Source organism: Arvicola amphibius, chromosome 6 (genome assembly GCF_903992535.2).
Source record: "Arvicola amphibius chromosome 6, mArvAmp1.2, whole genome shotgun sequence".
Taxonomy (NCBI): domain Eukaryota; kingdom Metazoa; phylum Chordata; class Mammalia; order Rodentia; family Cricetidae; genus Arvicola; species Arvicola amphibius.
The window spans coordinates 144618957-144628763 of NC_052052.2; the positions used below are offsets into that span (position 1 = coordinate 144618957).

Below are 9807 nucleotides of genomic sequence, written 5' to 3' on the forward strand. Positions count from 1 at the left end.
TTTGTGTGTTTTTTTCTTTGTTTTATTTTGGTTTGGTTTGATTTTTTTTTAATTTTTGTTTTGGGGGACCACTGCAGGTGGGAGGGGAGGATATGGAGGGACTGGGAGGTGAGTGGTATTGGGGAGCAAAATGTGAAATTTCCAAAGATTCAATAAAGAAATTATGTTAAAGCAAAGAAAAAAAAGAGTGTCTGTCCTTGAAGCTGTAGTGGAAGAGTCCTCACTGAGCTCTTTCCAGATCTACATGATTCTCCAATGCTCATGGCCTAAGGATGAGGATAAGCAGGACTGAGCCATCCCTAGCTGGCATTAGGGAATGGGATGGGGATCAAAGAGAAATAGAAACCAGCAGATACAAAAACCACGGCCCAGCAAGGAAGATAACTGTCATGTTCCAAAGATGATGGGAAGGTTCAGGCCGGCAGAGATGCTGGCGTTCTGCTGGGGACCTCCTCATGGGCGTGTTCCACGTACAGGTCCTCTTAAGGGCAGCATCCTCAGGACACAGAAGCTCCGTTAAGTTCCCTCCTTGGAAAGTGTCCGCGCTGACATTAGGGTGATGCAAGGACGGGCCTGGTGGCTCTACCCAAGAACGCACGCGGCTCTAGGAATCCTGCTTTGGAGTTGTGAGCCATTTTGGTAAGGGAAGCCTTAGTGGAGACAGGAAGCTCGGGTACCAAGGTTAGCAAGAGTTAATCTTGCTGAAGGTATGTGAACACTGCGTCTTGGGTGTGGTGCTCTGGGCCCCAGGAGGAGCCCTGGAAGATACACAGCACTCTTAAGTCCTCCAAAGCCAAGTCCTGACGCTTCCTTCCATGGCCATCAGTGGGCACAGGTGCACCTGATGAGCAAGAGGCCCAGAGACAGAGAACCCTGTAAAGCTGTGTGAGCTTCTTCCTTCTGCAAACCAAGTGAGAAACAAACCAAGGACACTGGCTCGTGACCTCTGCCACTTTGAAAGGTCAGCCTAGTCTACCAAGTGAGTTTAAGGCCAGCCTGAGCAACTTAGACTGTCTCAAGAAGTAAAATGAGGGGGCTGGAGAGATGGCTCAGAGGTTAAGAGCACCGGCTGCTCTTCCGAAGGTCCTGAGTTCAATTCCCAGCAACCACATGGTGGCTCACAACCATTTGTAATGGGGTCTGGTGCCCTCTTCTGGCCTGCAGGCATACACACAGACAGACTATTGTATACATAATAAATAAATATTTAAAAAAGGAAGTAAAATGAGGGTTGGAGACAGGCGTCACTGGGTGCCGCAGAGCACTTGGCTAATGTATGAGGCCCTGGGTTCAGGCCCTGGTACTATAAAGATAAAGAACTCTAATAAGCCTACCTGGAGGTGATAACATATGCAGGGTTTTTCAAAAACTATATACAATTTCCAAAGACATTTAACTCTTCTGTGTTTTAGAAACCTAGGCAAATCACTAGCATTACTAAGCCAAACTCTGCGATACTGTCAGAAGCAGCCCACACATGAAAGCCGGTGTGCCAGTGACTAGACAAGATGGGAGTCACAGAAAGAGTGGAGGCCACAGAAGAAAAACAGGCTTTCTATAAGAACAGAGTCATTATTTCATGTTCCCAGGTAGAATACAGAGCTAAGACTAGACAAGACACTCCCTTAGTAACAAGAGTTAGTGAACAGAGCCGGGCGGTGGTGGCACACGCCTTTAATCCCAGCACTTGGGAGGCAGAGGCAGGCGGATCTCTGTGAGTTCGAGACCAATCTGGTCTACAAGAGCTAGTTCCAGGACAGGCTCCAAAGCTACAGAGAAACCCTGTCTCGAAAAACCAAAAAAAAAAAAGAGTTAGTGAACAGACCTGGCCTGTGAGTTATAAAGGAAAGTAAACTTGGATAATTAAATAAAGATTGGTATCAATGCACACAGCACAATAGAAGACCCAGAAATGGCCTGGGGGCCTTAGACACACTGTAGGTAAGGTTTCCCGTGGTGGATGGGGAACAAACCTGGAGATGGTTTCCCAGTGAGCGAGCTCAGACCCTCCCACATGCTAACACATTAGCATTCCTCAAATGGAAAAAGCCAAAGGGGAAATTACAGACAAATTACAACAGGGGTTTCAAAGCGGGGCTACAGATAAGCCATGGCAGAGCCTCTAGTTAGTGCCCTTCCGCCCCATTCTTTTTACCTTATAAAGCGCACTATGACATCAGAAGACATAATTGTTCATGGTTTATTTTGTATAAGAATGTATGCTTTCAGAACTTTTATGTAATGAACAAGAAACTTAGGGGGACAAAAATTTCTTATTGATCACACTAACAGTAAGCTGAAAAACTGAGCCAGATAAAATTGCTGATTTTCAATGAAAAGTGACGTGACGTAGTATGGAGCAAAGTGTGACCGCGCCCTACACAGAGCTACTGTCCCCACCACACATGCTGCAAGCTAGAAAGGCGCCCTCCATCCTGCCCCCACCATGAACAAGCAATCCTCATCCTTGCTGTTTGTAGTTGTAACCCCCCGCCTTTCCTGGTGAGCCACTGACTTCAAGACACTCTACCTGCCCCCCCCCCCAGATGGTAATTACAGGTTCCATTCAAATGAGGACATTTTCTATGGGCTTCGAAAGAATTGTCACCATTCCCATATCCAGCAATTAGGACCTTTAATCTCCAAGAGCACAAAGCTGCACAAATATAAACAAAAGGCCAATCACCGGATGCAGTGGGAAGGTCTCTCCTGCACTTGCTGGACCTCAGCTTCATGGGCTGGCGGGACATGGCAATGTGAGTTGTTAGTGTGCAGCATATTCTAGACTGGAGGACTGAATCCGCCTCTCAGTGTCTGGATCCACCGTCTCAGGGCACCATCCCATTGCTACCACCTGTTCTAAACGTCAGTGGATCCCATTGTCCTGACCCCAGCATCTTTATGTCCTAAAGGGCTGGATGTAATATCAAGCTGATGGAGAGAGCTTTCAGCGAGGCTTTGGGTGGCGGTACTAGAAGACTCATGGGCAAGGTGAGCAGACTCACCCCTCAGCTGTAGGAAAGTAAAGAAGGCAAGCTGAGTACAGCAAACATGCATGCATTAATTCATTGTTCTCTGTTCCTGACTCAAGACATAATACAACCAGTTCCTGTCACCCTGACTGCCCTGCAATGACAAACTGCATTCTGACATTGTAAGCCAAAAACAAAAACAAAACAAAAAACAAACAAATAAAACCAAAAAACACCTTTTTTTCTGATGTGGGATTCCCTTCTGTATGCTATGAATATGTTTTATCACCATTGGTTATTAAAGAAGCTGTTTCGGCGAATAACAGTAGAGTAAAGCTAGGCAGGAAATCTGAACAGAGATATAGAGAAAAAGTAGGCGGAGTCAGGGGGACACCATGTAGCTGCTGAAGGAGAAAGACACCAGCTGCCAGCCAGAACCTTACCAGTAGGCCACAGCCTTGTGGCAATACACAGAATAATAGAAATGGGTTAATTTAAGATAGAAGAGTTACCTAAAGATATGCTTAAGCTATTGATCAAACATTATTATAATTAATACAGTTTTTATGTTATTATTTGGGTCTGGGCAGCTGGGAAACAAACAGGTAGTCTCCGCCTACACTTTTCTCCCCTAAGTTGCTTTGGCCAGAGTGTTTTGTCACAGCAACAGGATAAAAAACAAACAAACAAAAACTTATCGTTTACTTGGTTGAATGATTCTGATGGCAGGAAGTGAACTTGTGTAATAGGAGGAGGCCGCTTGTTCATTCCTGGCTGCCCAGACTTCCAAAATAACCACTCAGAAACTGTATTAATTAAATCACCACTTGGTCAATAACTTAAGTGTATTGCTAGCTAGCTAGCTCTTATATCTAGAATTAGACCATTTCCATTATTTTATATTTTACTACGAGGCTCATGGCCTATGGGCAAGGTTCCAGTGGCAGCTTGCGTCTTTCCCCTCTGGCAGCTACATGGCGTCTCACTGACTCCACCTTCTTTCTCTCAGCATTCAGTTTAGTCGTCCCCCCCCCCCCAGCTAAGCCACCATCTGAAGCAGCTTCTTTATTCATTAACCAATAAAAGCAACACATAGACAGAAGGACCTCCCACATCAAGCTTGTGCAGAATGGCAGATGTGTTAGCGGAAGAAATAAGAGTGAGCAAGAAAGCTGAATTTGTTTGATAACTGCCTCCTCTCTTGGGATGTAATCCAGTCTCCTCAGAGCTGCCCCATTTTCTTAAGACCATTAACTCATTCAGGAGGATCAGGCCTCTAACTACAGTCCCCTCTCTTCTTCTAGGCCCCACCAAGTCACCATCACCTCAGCATTGCTACACAGGAGATCAAGATCCTAGCACATGCACCTTTGGGAGATATCCTCAAACCATATCAAAACCATGGCATAGCCCTTGCAACTTTCAGAGTCAGATCAAGGCTCATGGTTAGCCACAAAGAAGATATAGCAGGTACTATCAGACACTACTACAAAAATAATGGAAGAATATCAAAGGCAAGTGAAATGGGATTTAAAAAGTATTTGTAATGGATTAATTAAAATTGCTGCGGGTTTCCCAAGTGGCTGCAGTGGACCATGTGGTGGCAGGCATGTCCCTGAGTGGGGCAAGCAGTGCACAGAAGTCCAGGAGAGCAGCCAGTCCCAGGCAGGGATGGCGCACGAGACTACTCCACAGTTCTCCAAAGGCAGCTGGTCCCAGGCAGGGAGCCACACTGTGGCAGGCAAAAGACAGAGACATGGATAGGCACGCCATGCAGAGTGAGGTTGAATATTTATTTAGTGGGTTATGAAAGGGAAGGAGAGAAGAGCAGAGAGAGAGAGAGAGAGAGAGAGAGGAGAGAAGGAGGGAAGGGGAGAAGCAGGGAGAATGGAGCGAGACAGAAACTGCCTCTTCCAGGGAGAGACAGAAATAGAAATAGACTCAGACTGCAAGCAGGAAGGAAGATCTGCCTGCCTCAGCAGACAAGGGAGGGAGTGGGTGTGGCTTGTCTCTTAAAGAGACAGAACAGATCATTACAGTATTGAGTCTAGATACTGTCTGGATAATACGCAAGTATGTGGTACAACCACAGTTTGGCTGTTCCATATTTAAATTCACGATAAATAAGGGGACCTCCAACATGGATGTAATTTCTAATAACCATGATGGAACCAACATTTAATTTTCATTGACAGAGAGCTCTGATGTTGTCGCCCACAGCCAAGAATCCATCTGGCATTTTCACCTTTCCCTCCTTCCTCACAGGAAAGTTCCTGGCTCATCAGAGCCCTGATGAGAACTGGAGACTCTCGGGCCCCTGTGTCAGTTCATCAGGTAGGACCAGTAGCTCTCTGAGCAATGCTATGTGGAGAGGTGTCCTCAGCCGCAAACCTCATCCTTGCTCCACTATAGATTACAGTAGACTTCAAAATTTAAGTCAAAAAATAGGTTACTTTGGAGAAAAACTTTTGCTTTTGTTTCCACGGCAAATGAGAGGCTGTGGATTCATTCTGGGTTAAGAAAACTCAGGTTTGATCAAGGAAGACCCCTTAAAAATCTCTGATAGGAGCAGATGGCCCAGATGATCCAGCGTTTCAGAGGACCTCTGTTGGAGTTTCCTCTGAGCTCACATCCAAAATGGACTAAAGACTGCTGGCTGAGATGATCAAACCTCACAGGATACTCCAGTCAGGACTTGACCATAATTCTAAATTTTCTTTCGGTGCCCATAAGATTATCAGCACCCCCAATCAGCAAGAAAAAGCCTGAAAAAAATACGCCCACATTCCCAAAAAAAGAGATTATGGATCCTTATCTTTGTTTACAATGTTGGTTAAAAGTTGTTATGGGTATGGGCTGGGGAAAAAAAGCTAAACAAAGGAGATTAGATTTAGAGTTCTTGTTTTGGAAAAAAGGCAGGGGGAGAGCTGTGGGATAATGGTCTTGTACCCTGTAAAAATTTGTCAGTTATATTGATGTAATAAAATGCTGACTGGCAAGTAGCCAGGCAGGAAGTATAAGCGGAGCAAGCAGGCAGGAAGTATAGGCAGGGCAACCAGAACAGGAGAATTCTGGGAAGAGGAAAGGCTGAGTCTGCAGTTGTCACCCAGACGCGGAGGATTCAAAATGAGAATGCCTTGCTGTGGCTCCCTATACGAATGTCCCAATTCTCAGGATCTCAGAATATGTGTTTGCAAAAACAGTCACTAAGAAAGTAATTATATTGAAATAAGGCTTAAGTGTGGGCTCTAATTTAGTACGGCCTGGGTCCCTTTAAGAGGAAATTGGGGCACGCACACACACACACACACACACACACACACACACACACACACACACGAGTGGTGACAAGGTCACTGGGAGGGGAGAAGCCTCTGGAGAAACCCACTATACTCACACCTTGACCTTGAACCTCCATCCCCCATTACAGTGAAGGGATACGGTTATTAAGCCCCTTGGCCTGTAACCTTGTTATAGCACCTGAACTACTGTGTGTTCCAGTCCTGCTGTTGAAAAGCATTACATAAGAACTCGACCCTCCCTGCTGCCCCTTTCCTCCAGTTCCTGGCCTATTTCTCATCTGGGGTGTGGACCCCCACTTGAGGGAATCCTTTTCCTTGGTAATCTATCAAACTGCCACATACATGTTGTATTCTATCTTTTCCTTATCTACATCAAAACCCTCACCCTCACATCACATTTATGTTTACATTGACATCATCTCTATCATACTCGACCATGTTTTGGATGACTGACACATTGTCATTGCTGGAGATTGAGATACAAAGCAGTAGGCATCCTATCTGAGAACCCGAAGGAATGATGCCAGTATGATGAAACTCTTCACAAAGTCACACATTGCTAAGAACAGACAAGCAGGGCATCTAAGTTTGTGGCAAGCGTGTCATTACACATGAGAGCCTACAGCATTATAGGCCACACTGAGAGAGTTACATGTGATATCACAGGAAGACATTACAACAGTCTTCTGAATTAAGAAACAAGGAGCTGGGCCATGCAAGCTTATGGAATTTTATCCCCAGCAGACAGCGTTGGCTGTGTGAGGAAGCACACACCTGTAATCCAGAGTTGGGGAGGTGGGGGTGGGGTATCCCTGGGGCTTGCCAGACAGGCTAACTGAAAGGGTGAGCTCCAGGTTCGGTGAGAGGCCCACCTCATAGCTGACTAGAATTCCACCACATGTATGTGCATTCATCATTATAAGGACATTTAGGTTGTATTTCCTAGCGACTGTAAACACAGCTGAGCACATATCTGTGGAGTAGGATGTTGGGTCTTCAGGCACATGGGAAAGAGTGGCAGAGCTGGGTCATATGGTAGATTTATTTTTTTAGCCTTCTGTCAATTTTCAACACCAATTTCCCTAGTGGCTGCACAGTCTGCAATGCCACCCGCAGTAAATGAGGGTTCCCCTCTCCCACATCCTCACCAACATCAGTTGTCAGCTCTTTTCTTGACATTTGCCCCATGCTGACTGGGGCAGAATGAAACCCAAAGGAATTTGAATTTGCATTTTCCTAATTGCTAAGGATACTGAACACTCTGGGTATTTCCAGGTAAGTGGATGGAACCAGAACAAACAATTCTGAAGTGACCCTGACCCAAAAAGACAATCTCTGCATGCTTTCAGTGTGGACCCTAGCCTCAGACCTTTAGAGTAGAACACCTGGAGTCACAGCAAAAGGGACCACGGCAGGGAGCTCTCGCAAAGGGAATAGCAGGATAAGGGTTCAATGAAGGGAAAACAGAGGAGGGGACTTACCTAGGACAGGAGGGAGAGAAACTCAGAGAGAGAGCAAGGAAGGTAGGATAGATAATACTAAGGATGTCTGAAAAGCTGTAAGAATATTATTTTAGGTCTACTTAAAATTACACACACAGGCGTTGTGTTTACCGTGGGCTTTGTTCTTACACTGTATAGAGAAAAGGAGGCAAAATAAACCTACCCCGTGTACTCCTCAGGCTAGGCCTGGTCTGTATTGTGTATGGGAAGACATGGGAAAGAAATTACACACAGTGAGTATATGTGTATGAGAGTGTATATAAGTGTGTGTATGTATGTGAGCATGAGTGTATGTCTGTGAGAGTGTGCATGTCTGATATGTGCATGTGTGTGTGTATGCACATTAATGTTTGTGTGTGAGTGACTATGTATATGAGCATGTGTGTTTGGGTGTGTAGGTGATTTTGTGTGTGTGTGTGTGTGTGTGTGTGTGTGTGTGTAATTTAAATGAAGTTACACCAGTTGGGAGATGACAGTGTTGTCTAAGAGCCATAGACTAAAACCAAGCATGAGAAACCTCCTGTCCCAGGGTTATTGGTCAGTGAGTCCAAGAGACTCCTAAAATAATACAAGTTATTTCCATTGTGCCACGCACCGCGGCCCCCCCCACCCCCGTGTCTGCGTTCGGTGCGCTATTACCCAGTTACAGAGCTTCGGGCAAGGGGCAGGAGGTTAAAATACACAGACACACACAGACAGAGAGACAGAGACACGGGTCATCCTTGAATTCCCCAAGAATGCCCCCTTTATTGTGTTCAGGGGCAGATTGTATAGAGATAGCCATGCCCCAGCCAAACCCATCAGAAACCACTCTCCTGCCATCAGGAACTCCTGAAGGTCTCGTGCTCAGAGCAGCTGTAGGCACTCAGATCAGGGGATTACAAGAAATTCAGGATCTGGGGTCTCACTGCTCCCAACACATTGCCCTTGGTTGCCCCCCAGAAATTAAAGGTAAGTCCCTGTTGCTGAAGACACCACACATTTTAGACAAGGACTTGGAGGGATCAAGCTGGAACCAACCTGAAAGCCTCTTCCTCCGGAGGACCTGCTCTTCCAGCACCGGAAGGAGCTCTCCAAGCTGCAGAAGGGAGGAGAGCAGCAATACCCCTGCTAGCTGGAGCACCTATTGGCAAAACAGTTCCTGGAATGGCAAGGCATCCCCAAAGATGCAAGAGTTGTATGTACTTACATCCTGAGGTACGTACTTACATCTCATTGGACTGGAGGTCCACTCAGTGGAGAGGATTCATGCTCACTAGCCATGCTGGTAAGGCCATAAACCCTAAGAGAGCCAACTCCTGCCACCTCACTAAAGCAGACTAATTTCTTTCTTTTTTTTCTTTTTTTTTTTTTTTTTTTTGGTTTTTCGAGACAGGGTTTCCCTGTAGTTTCTAGAGCCTGTCCTGGAACTAGCTCTTGTAGACCAGGCTGGCCTCGAACTCAGAGATCTGCCTGCCTCTGCCTCCCGAGTGCTGGGATTAAAGGCCTGCGCCACCACTGCCCGACAAAAGCAGACTAATTTCTAACCACATTCTAAACATTGACCCCTGTCCTCACAGGCAAGTGGAGCACTCACTCCTCACCAAACAAGTGCCTTTCTGCAGCAGGTGGGGACCACTCCAGAATGCTGCAAATGACCGGAAGGCAGAGATGGACTGAATGGGTTGCCCACTTGGACTGAATGGGTTGCCCACTTGATACGTCTACAACACAGTTGCTACACTTGAGCCACAGGGATGTGCAAGGGGATTTGTGTGTGTTGTGTATCTGTTGCTGGACAATGCTTTCTAAATATGAAAAGGAAGCTGCACCCAAGGAGTCTCAATAAAGTGGCTGCCTAAACAAGACCTTAGAAATGACAATAACAATATACATGCCGACATGCATGGCTCTTCACCTCTAGAAGAAAAGCTACAGAAAACCAATGGTTGCTTTGGGAGGGAGAATCAATCTTCTCCACAGACCAGCCCACTGAGAGGTTAGCCAGCCCCAAGAGGTCAGCTCTAAACACATATGAGTAACACTAAATAA

The 9807-nt window shown here is 46.0% G+C and overlaps 1 pseudogene; it reads left to right on the top strand.

The window, feature by feature from the left end:
- The first annotated feature begins 7873 nt into the window (after positions 1-7873).
- LOC119818155 lies at positions 7874-7992 on the top strand (annotated as a pseudogene).
- The last annotated feature ends 1815 nt before the right edge of the window (positions 7993-9807 follow it).